Source organism: Poecilia formosa, unplaced genomic scaffold, assembly GCF_000485575.1.
Source record: "Poecilia formosa unplaced genomic scaffold, Poecilia_formosa-5.1.2 Scaffold179, whole genome shotgun sequence".
NCBI classification, from domain to species: Eukaryota; Metazoa; Chordata; class Actinopteri; order Cyprinodontiformes; family Poeciliidae; genus Poecilia; species Poecilia formosa.
The window spans coordinates 1,347,119-1,359,812 of NW_006800118.1; the positions used below are offsets into that span (position 1 = coordinate 1,347,119).

General features: G+C 37.6%; 1 protein-coding gene and 1 long non-coding RNA gene across 4 annotated transcripts in view; one reads left to right on the plus strand and one right to left on the minus strand.

Moving 5' to 3' along the window:
• Nucleotides 1–12,694, plus strand: part of tpst1 (tyrosylprotein sulfotransferase 1) — a 110,765-nt gene that overhangs the window by 23,221 nt on the left and 74,850 nt on the right. The window lies entirely within an intron of this gene.
• On the minus strand, nt 3,961–7,095 carry LOC107837828 (uncharacterized). Its single transcript, XR_001663875.1, has 2 exons — nt 6,783–7,095; nt 3,961–4,168 (listed from the first exon to the last, which is right to left on the minus strand). It is a non-coding gene; the product is annotated as an uncharacterized LOC107837828 (long non-coding RNA).

Sequence of the window (12,694 nt, forward strand, 5' to 3'; positions counted from 1 at the left end):
ATCTGAATGGCAGATTAATCTGCCATTCAGATTCATGTTTGTGTACCTGACAAACACAAACTAACACAATTATGTGTTGAAATATTCAAATAAATATTCAACACATACTGCGTGTCATATTATTATATTCATTTTAACACACAATGTGTAAAATTAACACAAAATATGCTTTTAATTTAATAACACATTTTTTGTGTTCTTTTTTAACATCTTTTTTTAGAGTGTACAGGCTACTTGTTAACAAGCTTAACGTGCTGTATTAGTACGGGGTTCAATTTGTGTCATAAATAAGTAAAAGCCATGTGTGTAGATGTCGTTGGTCCATGTTGCATGTAGATGATACATATGTAGATGTTCCATATGTCTATGTTGCATATGCGTTCGCTGTATATGTTTGCTGCATTTGTGTTTGCTGCATATGACTATGTTGTTGCATATGTCTATGTTGCATATGTCTATGTTGCATATGCGTTCGCTGCATGTCGTTTGTTCTTGTTGCTATTGCCTGTTCTCTTCGCCATTAAAAATTCTTGAAGTAGGTCATTTCTGGTTAATGTGTTTATTACAAAAATTTTGGTCTTTCAATATTAGTGCTTTCAATAAAAGTGGTTTCAAAATGCTTAGATTTTTACCTCGTATTTCCTTTAGGCATTAGTCAGGGCAGCGAGGTCGAGGGGTCCTGGCCCAGTGAAGGGGGTGCTATTTTCTATATTATCCCCTGCCTTCCGTTTTAAATTTCTTTTTAAATCTGTGATATATCTTCAGTTTTTAGAAGAATTTTCATTGATGGCATTTATTTGAACTTCTCTTTTATTTACTTCAGAGCAGCTCACATTTTTTAAATTCTGTAGTTGTCAGCGTACTTCTAAATCTGCTCCTTAGTCAGATCTTTATGGGCCTTCTACTGCCTCTATTGGCGTTTGGTGTTAATACAATTAATATAATTACGTTATTAAATCAGAATACCACAAAGTCTTTATTATCTATTTTTAATTCTGGCATTACTGGGACAGCAAAAAATAAGTTCCCCCACAAAAGAACATACCTTTTTATTTTCTTGAGGAAGTAGAGCTAATTAAATGACATAAGCAAGACCTGAAGTTAAAATGTTAAAACGTAACATTCTAACTTTAGTTTTAACTTTTCATCTCCTCAGCTTTTTTGGTCACATGAACTGCAAACAGAAAATCTTTTAAGAGTACTTTCAATGGCATGTATAACAGCAGGTAAATAGTGGTGAAACCAAAAACAACTCTGTTTCAGCTGTTTGCTGAAAGTACATTAAAGACGGCAAGACATATTTTTAGCAGGGAGCATCTATCCTCTGTTTATCAGTATGAACTTCAAGTAGTCATATATAGGCATGGAGATGAATTGTTCGAGCATTTAAGAAATATTTTTGTAAGTGACTTTTTAAAAACTCTTTAATGGTGTTCCATCTTTTTTTCTTAAGTAGTCTGTTTGACTCTTTAATATTTATTAATATTTATTTAATATTTCCTGCCCATTTAAATTTTGCTAGTACCTATTTGCTTATGTCATACAATGTATAATTACAAAATAAAGTCTCCTTAATTTCAACGTTTTGTTTTTATTAACAGACTGATCTAAGAATTTTCTATTTTAAAATTTATAATATGACACATTTCATAACGGCTCTCTCAAGAGAAGAAGAAACTGCCGAAAATGCCAGATAACAGGGTATTATTTGTGCTTCTGACTCTTATAAATTTAACTGCAGCTCTTCAACACGGTAGTTATTTTATACCTCTGTACTTAAATCATCGAAGACGAATCTCATACAGCTCCTCTCCGTTAATTAGCGGATGTTTGAGACAAAGAAACACGTCGAGGAGGCGCTACTGGACGCGTCCCCGAAGAACAAGTCAATGGTGGGATAACTTTGTAAACAATGTAGTAGATGATTTAGAATGGAGGGAGAACTTTCGTCTGTCCAAGCAAAGCCTGGTCGCTTTGAGCGAGAAACTTCGCCCCTACATCCAAGGGTAACAGACAACCATGAGATCGCTGGTTGGCGTCTTAAAAAAGGTGGCCTGTACACTTTATTACTTAAGTGACGAGGGAAGAATCCAAAAAAACTGCCAACGCTTTCGGTTTGTCACAAGCCGCTGTGTCCGTTATAATAACCTGTTATGCCATCTCTATTAACCTTGGTCCAAAATACATCCAATTACCTTTCACCGAACCTGATGTCCAAGCACTGGTGACTGGATTTGAAAATGCCCACGGGATGCTGCAGTGTTTAGGAGCCATTGACGGGACACACATAGAAATACAACAACTCTCAAGCAACTCCACTGACTTCCAAAATAGAAAAGGAAAATATTCTCTGAATGTACAAGCTGTGTGTGATTATAAGTACAGATTCATGGACATTGTTGTTAAGTGGCCTGTTAGTGTTCATGATGCTCGCATCTTTGCTAATTCCACAATAAACACCTACCTCAAGAGTGGAAAAATCCCATCACTGCAGTGGCAAATTGTGGATGATGAGGAGCGGATTCCAATTTTTCTTTTGGGGGACCCTGCCTATCCACTACTGCCTTATTTGATGAAGGAATATTCAAATGGTGGCGTAACTCCACAAGAACAATATTTCGGACTCTGTCTCTGCAAAGCGCGCATGGTAATTGAATGCGCATTTGGACGGCTAAAGGGTAGATTTGCCTGCCTGAGGCGACCCATGGACATAAACATTCAGGATCTGCCGCATGTCATATATGCTTGTTTTGTGCTTCACAATTACTGCGAATCTTGCAAAGAAGGTGTGGATGAGCACCATGTTAGTGGCGTCATACAGGATGACCGTCAAGACCAGCCTCCAACAGAGAGCAACAACTATCTAACAGACACTAATCAAAATGCTGGGAAACTAGTTCGAAGAGTTGTCACCAAATACCTGGATCCTTAAAGCTTACCTTATTAACAGCTGTTTTAGATAACACTGTTGTACTCAAGGGTAAATATTACAGACTGTTAGTCACTGTCTGACATTTTCTTGAAACTTGTGTTTATTAGATTTGTGATATCAGTTTATTTTGATTTAGATCATTTTTAAATTTTCATGTATTTGTTACTGATTATTTCATAATTTCAATTTACATTTAATAGCTTGTTTTGACTTAACATTTTATAATATGTCACTAAAATTATTTACTTGCAATGTCATTACTGTATAGATTTAAGAAATATATCAGTTTATTTAATTATTGTTTAGATCATTTTAAAATTTTTAGAAATACATTAAATACATCTTTGTAAATATTTGTTACTGATTATTTAATAATTTCAATTTACATTTAATAGCTTGTTTTGGCTTAACATTTTATATGTCACTATTATTATTTACTTGCAATTTCATTACTGTACAGGTTTAATATGCTTAAACATATGGAAGCCCGTTTCACCGCAGTGATGAAAAAAAAAATTGTATCATAATCATGAGATAATATCTCATTAGGAGGTACAAGTAATTATTATCATAAGAGTGGGGGAAGTGAGGATCCACAGAATCATAACATAAAATATAAAATTTAAAATAGAAATTTCTTACATCTTTGGACTTTGAGTGTGTCTGTTAATACAAACAAAATGATGGAATTAAGGAGATTTTATTTTGTAAATTATATATTGTATGAAATAAGCAAATAATTTAAATGGGCAGAAAATTTTAATAAATATTAAAGAGTCCAACAGACTACTTAAGTAAGAAAAAAAACATAGCAGAACACCAGTAAAGAGTTTTTAAGAAGTCACTTATAAAAATATTTCATAAATGCTCAAACAATTCATCTCCATGCACTGCATGTCTATATAAATGACTACTTGACGAAGCAGTGAAAGGGATCCTTTGGTTAGTATCAAAGTAGCCCGGCCTTTGTGGATCTCTGACAACTTGCCCAAGAGGTGCATATGATAGTTGCTGAGGCTGAGTCATCATTCTGGTAAGGAGACTGAAGCCATCTTTAATACAGTTTGTCATATTTTCCATAGTCTCTGTAAACTTATCCAATCTTTCTGTATTGCGCCGCTCTGACTCCTCCAGGAGGTCCACCATTCTTCTTTTTATTTGGAGGTCTTCTTGCAATACAGCTTCTGAGCTGAGCCTTTTCTTCAGCCTCTGTTGTCTGTGGGTTTGCAGCCTGGTCTGAAGAATTAAATAACGAGAAAATCTGTTAGAACGGGACAGCATAGACAACAATCCAACACCACCCAGCCCTAGCAAAAATGTTTCAGTGGTTTGTGGCACATAATGAGAAAATTACTTTTTGCCCTGAAGTTAATAAATAATTTAAATGATGTTTTGTTGTTGTTTTAATGGAATTACAACAAAAATCACTGGTCCACTTGAATTTTAAAAAGCTTTATGGGGTTAATTACTTTATTCAGGTTTCTGGTTGTAAACTATAACCATTAATACTAGAGTTTTTTGGGGGTTTTTCCTGCCGATACCGATCACCCATGAGGGCCGATCATCGATACCGATCACACAATTATTATTATAATTAATAATTATTATTATCCTGCACAGTAACAAATTCAGTAAGGAAGAAAACTACCTTCCTGTGTCAGTGTCCACTGTTTGATGTTACTTTTCAGCAACGCAGAAAATTAACAAGTAAACAAAATAACTAGTTGAAAATGACAGATATGACAGCCAGTCATATCTGTCCACAATAAACACCTGTGACACATAATGAGAATATCTAAACATCTTAAATGTTTAGATATTATGGTATTTAAACTAGAAAAAAAATAAAGACTATAGTGAAAATAAGGTGGAATCGCCCTTTTGCCGTTTCGCTGTTTTGGAAGATAAAATCAGAAGCTAACCTTAGCTTTGGCCAAAGTCCAGGAGTTACCCGGAAACAGATGTGGACAAGAAATACACAGTTCGCAAAAAATAAAAATAAAAAAAGAGGTCTTCATATGTATTGCATCAGACGAAATTCATTATTGTTTTTAAGTGTCACATTGTTGCCCAGAAATGTTACATTGTTACATTGTAACACAAACAATTCCGTGTTAGTCTAGACTCTAGACTAGCGGTTCTCAACATGGGCGGTACCGCCCCCCAGGGGGCATTCAGAGTACTGTAGGGGGCGCTGGTGGAAAACTTTACAAAAGGCAGGCACTGGGATTCCTTTGGGGGGCGTCTCTGTCAAAGGTAAACTTTACACCTTATATGCACAACAATGCCAGTTTAGACTTTGAACAACTTGGTAAAATTGTATTGTGTAACATTAAAACACGTTTGGCTGCAACTGTATCGATGGCAGCTCTCCTTCTATTCAGTGTTTGTAGCTTCTTGGCGCAGCTCCTCTCCTGCTACTAGTAGCTTCACCGCATCAGTTCATCGTTACACCGACTGATGATGCTGCTGTGATTCACATTGTCTGGTATTTTTGTACAAATGTTTTGTCAGTTCTGTGATCATGTTAAGCAGCAACTTATATTCAAAAGTGTTTTATTTCCGTTTGAAAGCTGCCCACTTCCATGAAAGGACAACAGAAAATCGCTCTTATAAACATGTAATTACTAAAATCACGATACTCTCACTTTGTGTCCCTCTGAAAAATGAACCCATTTAAATAAAGAAATACCTCCATAGTGATACCACGATAGAGGGCGTTCATTTTATAGCGTTAACACCAGAGCTGTAAGTGGTCTGGTATGAAACGGGGGTGATAGAACAACGGTACCACAGCACTTTTAAATTTCATCAAAATAACGAAATTGTTTCCGTCATTTTAAAAGATTTATGTCAGTCTGCCTTTTCCCCATCGATATGCTTCCCGAACGCTGCGCACCTTAGGGGGTTAAAAAAAAAAAAAAAAGACGCGCACATTGCGCAAAACTCTGAAACAGGAGAAGCGGAACATAAAACGAAGCGATGAACTAGATGTGAATTATGGCATAAAAACAGAGAATCCGACGCTGAACAGTGAAAAATCAACATATGATGTGAAACATGACGATTAGGCGGCGCAGCAGGTGATGTGTGAAGATTACTGATGGTGAGCGTCAATAAACGATAAACTTAATCTAGCAACAGGAAATAAACTAAAGTGATAGAATAAACCAAGAGAGGATAATACTAATCAAAGGAAACTAAATGGAAATGAATGAAGAACAAAATGCAAGAATAAACTAAGAAACTAAAGTAAATACAGAGGAATAAACTGGTATGGCAAGACCATTAGAGCAATAATTAATACAGAGGACTGTATGGCAAGAACATACAGACACTATTTCCAGATAAAAGGTAAAATAATATCTACTACTGAGAATAAATATATCTTACAGACCATAACAGTAAATAACTTATCACTTATTTATGTTTTTAATTAGATTTGATATATTTATTTCTTCAATATTATTTTTCATGTCAGTGTTAATGTCATGAGGCTGATGACTCCATGACACTTTCAATTTGACTCATTAGGATTTGATTAAGAACCAGATTTGTTCTTTGTAATTTCTGTCCAGTAAAACTATTAATCTGATAATTCATTAGACAGATCTATATAAAGATATAATCCATGTTTCTGTCTCATATTTGGCATTTAAAGGATCTGGAACTTTTGTTTTTCCGCTGAAAAACAAAAGTGGGGGGCGGTGAGGGACCTGGATAAAGGCTAGGAGGGCCCTGGCCCGAAAAAGGTTGAGAAACACTGCTCTAGACAGTAGTCTGCATCAGTCCAGGCAATATAAGAAAATAATAAATGCCAAGTTAATATTAAACAATAAACTGTACTCACTTCAAGCATTTCCTTTCGGGACCTCGCCACTGTAGAGTCCTCATGCGACTCACACACTGAATGTGGTGTTGAACTGGATGTGTCAGAGAGGACGGTTTCCTGGGTGTCCTGGTCAAAATCGGTTGTTGAGAGGAGCGGCAGTTATTTTGAGGTGTAGAATAATAGGTGCCTCCATGCAATGCATGGCAATGGAGCTTGAAACAATCCAGTTAATGGGTCTTCTGTACCAGTACACAAGATCAGTAGATCTTTTATTTCTATGGAACTGGTGTAATATAATACCAGAGGAAGCTATCTGTAATCACTTTAGTGTATCATATTTTGTGGGGGTTCTTTTCTGGCTTTGAGGATCTGCACTGTCTTAAGACGACACTACAGGAAAAATTACACTAACCACCATCTACTGTGTTATTACCATTAATCAACCCCTTTGTGATGCTCTGGGCAATGTATATGACACAAATGCCTATTAATGTGGTAAATTCTTTGTACAATTTCTTCCACAATTTCCCAAATATACATCCAAAATATGCCCAGAATACACTTTGATTAATCCATGGGGATAATCTTTGAAGTCCTTCACAAAACAAACTCTATCAATGAACTTGTGTGAACTAGTCCAAATCGGAACCTACAGGTCAGACCTCAAGAAAAACTGTAAATTGGCTGGAGCCTGGACAGGTAATGAGCTCTTGTCTCAATGAACTGCTGTCAGTATCCACAACTGTAGCTCAATATAGAACCGTCCATCATTCCCATCTTTATCTCCACCCAGTATAGATCAGACCGGGAAAGTCAGAATTCCTGTGCTTGTGTGTTTTGTCTTGCTTCTACTAGTTTGTCCTTTTGATTAATAGATTGAAATAAAATTAAAAAAAAATCTGGGGATTTTCTTTGATAGTCTTTAGACAAAAGGCAAAATAACTGTTCATTAGAAGAAAGGGTCACTGTTTAAAACAGGTTGCTCTTTTGTAGTTGGAGACATTAACCTAATACACATCAGAACATCATGTCAACTTGTGACTTTTTACATGTAGGGTTGTTTTCTTCTTCATCTACTGTACAGTGGAACATTTAATTGAGGAAATTTGATTGCCCTTATAATTATTTAATATATCATTCAGAAGAGATGTGATCCTGGTTTTCGGCTTGCTCCTTTTTTACCCTTCCACAAATAAATCAAGATGAGAGGCGAGAAGTCCTTCTCATTACAGTGTGTGCTTTACTATGGTTTCACTTCTCCGGCTGCTCCTGGGAGAGAAACATCCACTTCCCTTTCCCCCCAACAGATCAATGGGAATATATCCTGAGATGGATATGGGGAGCAGCAGAGAAGAGGCTCGATTAATTTAACAGTAACGATTTCAGCACCGGTGTGAGGTGTAACATAATGCTCTGTTTCTAAATCACCACCAGTTTATCAGCCAAGGCATCTTAATGTTTCACATTGAGTGCATTTTTTAAAAGGTAATCTGTCACCAACTTTCTCACCTTACTCTGCATGGTAAAATTTTTGCATTGTTTTGCTTTGCTGCAAGACTTCCCTTCCTGTCATGTTCTGTGCATCTTACTTGAGTTTCTTATGTAGCTACTTTTACCTGTTCTTCTCCACTTGCCTTTTCAAGGAGCTCTTCATTAAAAGTATTAAGTAAATCGGAAATTACCCAGAAAGCATTTCAAATTTTAAAGCCTGAACAGATACGTTTCAGTAGATGTGAGAACATAGCAGGAGCCTTTTATACTTGTGCTGACTTACAGGTGTAGGCTGTCTGCTAGATGTAGTGGTTGGTTGTTCACTTTAACACAGAGACACCAAGGAGAAGATATGTGAGAATGTGTGGGTGGCTTGAAAAGACAAAGCCCAACAACAGGAAAAGAGAATGAGTTACAAATCAGGTGGTGCTCTGTCAGAATTATGCTCCAATAATCTGTTTTCTTCTAAAGTCACTGCATTACACAAATACTTCAACTGAAGCTTAGAGTTGCAGCAGCTCCTTCTCACACAGAGGCCAATGACAGCTGTGATGTTGTGCTGTGAACCACTTTCTAGCAATATAACTAGGTGATAACAGAAGAGTGTTGCTTGAAAACAGCAGTCAAATGGGTCATTAGCCATGTTGCACCCTCCTGAGAAGGAGTTGGTAGCACGGTGTTAAGAGAGGAAGTAGATGGTAAAGTGATGACTGGTGCCTCCCAGCCTGGCAGCACAGGCTCTGAGACGCTGCAGGACAGATTGGCATGTTTCATTTTATGGGGGATACAGCATTGTTTCAGTCTCCTTAATTGTCAGATTAATTTTTATGGTTTAGTTTTAGAATATATTATGAGATAGAGTTTAGTGGGATTTTTCAGTTCAAAAACATTTATTGCTGGTTATCAAGCAAGATGTTGCTTGCATGTGCGGAAGAAGGTCATGTTGATCTTTCAGGTTCGAGTTCGAAGTCCTAATTAAAAAATCACAGTGTAGGTAAATACTTAATTAATTGGTTTACTGGATCAAAATTTATATCTCAAGGCTAAACCTAGACACTTTGCAGCAGAATTGATTATTTTTTTCTGAAACTACGAATAAATATTATGTTCGATCAAAATCTAGTTTGTGTGCCTATAAAATCCAGGACCTTTGGGGAGATGTGAATGTGTAATCAAACTGTGATGCTGACCAATTTTGACTTCAATTGGAAGCCAAAATCGCATTTTTGGTCTCCAGTTGAACAAATTGTATCAGGTGGGAAAGCACCTCAAGTTGTTGATGAGCCAGCTGCTGCACCTACATAAGGCGTTTCATGATTCTGAAGTAAACAAAATAGTTTGCTTAACACCATCCAGGTCAGTTATAGTAAAATGGAAAATGACTGAACTTGAAGGTGTTTTCTTGTCATACCGAACATCAAAAAGGCCTTGCCCAACATTCCCAAGGGGATATTGACTTGTAGTAGTGGTTTTCATATGCTGGAATCTTATTATTAGTATGTATATTCCTCTTGCCTATCAAAACTGACCGTGCCACAACAGGCAAGGTAGAAATTTTGTGGGGAAGTTAGTTTCAGCATGTGCACTGCAATGTGTAGACCACTCGCTGGGAATGTGTGTGCTCTGTGCAAGCAGGTTGTTTTGTTTCCATAGAAAAAGGTAGGCACGCTCAACAAGATTATGATTAATTAAAAGAGAAATATCAGATATGATAAATGTGCAAGCAGAGAATCTAATTCAAAGAACTGTTTGCTTATCATTCATCGTAGAATTCTTTATACTAACTAACCTTTTGTTTTTTATTGATTACAGATGTTTATTTACTACCGATTGGCTAAGAACAGCCAGCTTATCCTACAGGACACAAATGTGATTCTGAGAGATTGACTCTGACTTACTCTCAAAGTTGTTTAACTAAAAATAATAATGGCAATATTAGATTTTTAAACTAGAAAATTTCTGAAGAAATTTAAACAGAGCCTGCCAAAGTGTGCCCCTCGGTTGGAACAGAGTGTTTGATGCTAAAAATTAGCATCAATGCTAGGCTTAGCTTAGCATGTGGAGAGTCACAAGCATGTTGACTAACATGGACTTATGCCCTCCAGAATATTAAAGTTAGTGTATAAACCAGCGGTCGGGAACCTTTTTAACTCAGAAAGCCATGAAAGCAAAATATTTGGAAATTTATTTCAGCGAGAGCCATATAATATATTTTATGACTGAATTCAACTAAATGTGAGTTTAATAAGCCTCTTTATTTATTCTTTTAAATAATGTTGTTATAATACTCACCATTAATGCGACTTCTGGTGCTGCATGGATTTGCTGATGGCTTTGTAGTCTGGTTGGTACTTTGTGAGGTTCAGCTTCATGCAGGCGTTGAGGCTTTCATCCGTTAAACGTGATCGTAGATTGGACTTGATGTTTTTAAGATGTGAAAATGACTGCTCGCATGAATACGTAGATCCAAACATGGTCAATACAGCAATGCTCACGCTTCAGTGTGTCGTATGTGACAGGAAGCGCGTTCCAAGTTTTGATAATCAACTGGTCTTCGGATTGAAGTTTTTGCATTTCTCTCCACATGTGCTTGCTCGCCAACTCCTCTTTCTGTTGTGCGATTCTTTCCAAATCTTGATTCAGTGACTTGAACTTATTCACCCACATGTCAGGTCAGCCACTTATGCTTCAAAATCTCTGAGGGAGACATCAGGAATGCAACTCAAGTCGGCTGTGTTCAGTGAACACTCATTTTGATGGGTGATTAACTTAAAAAGATGAGTGTGCTCACAAAATTCTCCAAAGCGTGCTTTGAATGACTGTAGGAGATTGGACGTGAAATGTCTGAATAACTTCCCTCACGACAACCAATGCACATTGCTGTGCAAAAGCAGACCATGGTAGTTATTTCCAACTTCATCAGCAGTGTTTTAAACTGGCGATCATTTAAGGCTCCAGCAACAATAAAATTGATCACACGAATGACCAGCGACATCACTTCGCCAAGCTGACCGTCACACATCTGAGCACAAAGTGCCTCCTGGTGTAGAATGCAATAAAAACTTAGGATGGGTCTATTTTCATGTTCACAGAGAAGCACCACAGATCCTTTGTTTTTCCCCACCATACACGGAGCACCATCAGTACACACAGAGAAGTTTATCTCTCAGTATGTACTGAGAGATAAACTTCTCTCAGTACACACTGGGAGAAGTTCAACATCGGTGAATGGTTTTCCATTCCTCACTATTTTCCATTCCTCACTATTGCTAAAGATCCAGCAAAACTAGCGGAATTATAGTCATCTTGCCGGGTCCATATGCGGAGTTGCTGCTGGCTAGCTTGCACCCTGCTCAGTAGCTCTTGGCATGCTTTTTATGTAGAAAAAAATCTACCTAAAAAAATTAGCCTTTTATTGGCAGAACATCAAGACTTTCTTCACGCAGTGTGTCACCAGCTACTATCACACTGAACTGCGACAAATGACTTACGTCTGTTGACTCATCCAAAGCCAGGGAAAAGAACTGCGCTGCATTTATGTCCTTCACTTGCGTTTCTTCCACTTGGTTTGTCATCATGATGGTACGATCATGAACAGTTCTTGCCAACAGAGGCAACAGAGGCTGTGTCTGTCTGATTATCTTGTCTTTGTTCAGAAGATCATCAAAAAGTTCATTGGCTACATCCAGCATGAACGTTTTAGCATATTCGCCATCGGTGAATGGTTTTCCATTCCTCGCAATTGCTAAAGATCCAGCAAAACTAGCGGAATTATAGTCACCTTGCCGGGTCCATATGCGGAGTTGCTGTTGGCTAGCTTGCACCCTGCGCAGTAGCTCTTGGCATGCTTTTTATGTAGAAAAAAATCTACCTAAAAAAATTAGCCTTTTATTGGCAGAACATCAATACTTTCTTCACGCAGTGTGTCACCAGCACCATATCTTACTATCACACTGAACTGCGACAAATTACTTACGTCTGTTGACTCATCCAAAGCCAGGGAAAAGAACTGCGCTGCATTTATGTCCTTCACTGGCGTTTCTTCCACTTGGTTTGTCATCATGATGGTACGATCATGAACAGTTCTTGCCGACAGAGGCATGTCTGTGTCTGTCTGATTATCTTGTCTTTGTTCGGAAGATCATCAAAAAGTTCATTGGCTACATCCAGCATGAACGTTTTAGCATATTCGCCATCGGTGAATGGTTTCCCATTCCTCACTATTGCTAAAGATCCAGCAAAACCAGCGGAATTAGTCACCTTGCCAGGTCCATATGCGGAGTTGCTGTTGGCTAGCTTGCACCCTGCGCAGTAGCTCTTGGCATGCTTTTTTCCTGCTGTCTCCAATAGGGTATTTTGATGCAAAGGCAGTATGGCGTGTGTCGAAGTGCCGCTTTACATTTGACCGTGTCATCGAATCAATTTTGTCATTGCAAATT